At 53.8% G+C, this 2,500-nt stretch overlaps 1 non-coding gene across 1 annotated transcript in view; it reads left to right on the forward strand.

Annotated features, from left to right (window-relative positions):
• Positions 1–1,367: 1,367 nt before the first annotated feature.
• The window catches only part of LOC144420309 (small subunit ribosomal RNA), a 1,810-nt gene continuing 677 nt past the window's right edge, over positions 1,368–2,500 (forward strand). Inside the window, exon 1 of the ribosomal RNA XR_013474662.1 lies at positions 1,368–2,500. This exon is cut by the window's right edge and continues 677 nt beyond it. This is a non-coding gene — a ribosomal RNA (small subunit ribosomal RNA).

Genomic DNA, 2,500 nt, shown 5'->3' on the forward strand with positions numbered 1-2,500 from the left:
GGCATCGGCGTCGAAAGAAGCCGAGCCGAAAAAAGTTAAAGTACAAACGTGCAAGCATACTAACCTAACCCTAGGTAAGGCATGTCAGAGCGAAAGACAGTAATTTCGAATGAGCCAAGAAAGAGCGGTGCGGGGCCGGTCGGAGCGCACCCTTTTCTCGGTGGCTGGCGGGCGAGAGAGTGCTGCGTCGCCGGCATCGGCGTCGAAAGAAGCCGAGCCAAAAAAAGTTAAAGTACAAACGTGCAAGCATACTAACCTAACCCTAGGTAAGGCATGTCAGAGCGAAAGACAGTAAACTCGAATGAGCCATGAAAGAGCGGTGCGGGGCCGGTCGGAGCGCACCCTTTTCTCGGTGGCTGGCGGGCGAGAGAGTGCTGCGTCGCCGGCATCGGCGTCGAAAGAAGCCGAGCCGAAAAAAGTTAAAGTACAAACGTGCAAGCATACTAACCTAACCCTAGGTAAGGCATGTCAGAGCGAAAGACAGTAATTTCGAATGAGCCAAGAAAGAGCGGTGCGGGGCCGGTCGGAGCGCACCCTTTTCTCGGTGGCTGGCGGGCGAGAGAGTGCTGCGTCGCCGGCATCGGCGTCGAAAGAAGCCGAGCCAAAAAAAGTTAAAGTACAAACGTGCAAGCATACTAACCTAACCCTAGGTAAGGCATGTCAGAGCGAAAGACAGTAAACTCGAATGAGCCATGAAAGAGCGGTGCGGGGCCGGTCGGAGCGCACCCTTTTCTCGGTGGCTGGCGGGCGAGAGAGTGCTGCGTCGCCGGCATCGGCGTCGAAAGAAGCCGAGCCAAAAAAAGTTAAAGTACAAACGTGCAAGCATACTAACCTAACCCTAGGTAAGGCATGTCAGAGCGAAAGACAGTAAACTCGAATGAGCCATGAAAGAGCGGTGCGGGGCCGGTCGGAGCGCACCCTTTTCTCGGTGGCTGGCGGGCGAGAGAGTGCTGCGTCGCCGGCATCGGCGTCGAAAGAAGCCGAGCCGAAAAAAGTTAAAGTACAAACGCGATGCTAATGAGCGAGCCGTTGTCTCGACTAATATGTAGGGGGCGTTCGATCGAGCGTCTGGCTTGAGCGCTTGTCGGCCTAGCAGAACGATCGCATTGTTATGCCCGGGTTTTAGGCACCGCTGCAGGCGGCCGGCAGAGCTCTTGTTTGTGCGAAACTGAATGGATCGAGCCCGAGAGAGGGCGAGCAAAGAAAAAACGCAAATCGCTCCGCCTGGCACTGCCGGCGAGAGCGTGGACGTCGCGGCCAGCGACTGTCGAAGCTGAGTACGGCCGCAGGCGATCGCCTCGGTCTTAAACGAAAGCGACGAGCACGCGCCGGGCGGCCCAGCAAGGGCCGAGCGCAGCTGTCGCAGCTATCTGGTTGATCCTGCCAGTAGTGATATGCTTGTCTCAAAGATTAAGCCATGCAGGTGCAAGTACGAGTTCTCGTAAAGCGAAACTGCGAATGGCTCATTAAATCAGTCTTGGTTTATTTGGTCTCGTAAGCGAAGTGGATAACTGTGGTAATTCTAGAGCTAATACATGCATTAAGCGCCGAATTCGGGAGGCGCGCTTTTATCAGATCAAAACCGACCGGGTTCGTCCTGTGACGTTTGATGACTCTGGATAACCACGCGGATCGTACGGTCTCTGCACCGACGACGTATCATTCAAGTGTCTGCCCTATCAACTGTCGAAGGTACGCTACGTGCCTACCTTTGTGATAACGGGTAACGGGGAATCAGGGTTCGATTCCGGAGAGGGAGCCTGAGAAACGGCTACCACATCCAAGGAAGGCAGCAGGCGTGCAAATTACCCATTCCCGACACGGGGAGGTAGTGACGAAAAATAACAATACAGGACTCTAACGAGGCCCTGTAATTGGAATGAGTACATCCTAAAACTCTTAACGAGTATCCATTGGAGGGCAAGTCTGGTGCCAGCAGCCGCGGTAATTCCAGCTCCAACAGTGTATGCTAAAGTTGTTGCGGTTGAAAAGCTCGTAGTTGGATTTTGGGCGAGCGCCGCCGGTCCGTCGCAAGGCGTGTCACTGGTTGCGTTCGCCTCACCTTCGGTTCTCCGTCGGTGCTCTTGACTGAGTGTCGGCGGTGGCCGATAAGTTTACTTTGAAAAAATTAGAGTGTTCAAAGCAGGCTGTTCGCCTGCATAGTGTTGCATGGAATAATGGAATAGGACCTCGGTTCTATTTTGTTGGTTTTCGGAGCACGAGGTAATGATTAAGAGGGACAGACGGGGGCGTCCGTACTCTGCCGTTAGAGGTGAAATTCTTGGATCGGCGGAAGACGAACTACTGCGAAAGCATTCGCCAAGAATGTTTTCTTTAATCAAGAGCGAAAGTCAGAGGTTCGAAGACGATCAGATACCGTCCTAGTTCTGACTATAAACGATGCCAACTAGCGATCGGGAGGCGTTACCATGACGACCTTTCCGGCAGCTTCCGGGAAACCAAAGTCTTTGGGTTCCGGGGGAAGTATGGTTGCAAAGCT

Source organism: Styela clava, chromosome 2 (assembly GCF_964204865.1).
Source record: "Styela clava chromosome 2, kaStyClav1.hap1.2, whole genome shotgun sequence".
Taxonomy (NCBI): Eukaryota; Metazoa; Chordata; class Ascidiacea; order Stolidobranchia; family Styelidae; genus Styela; species Styela clava.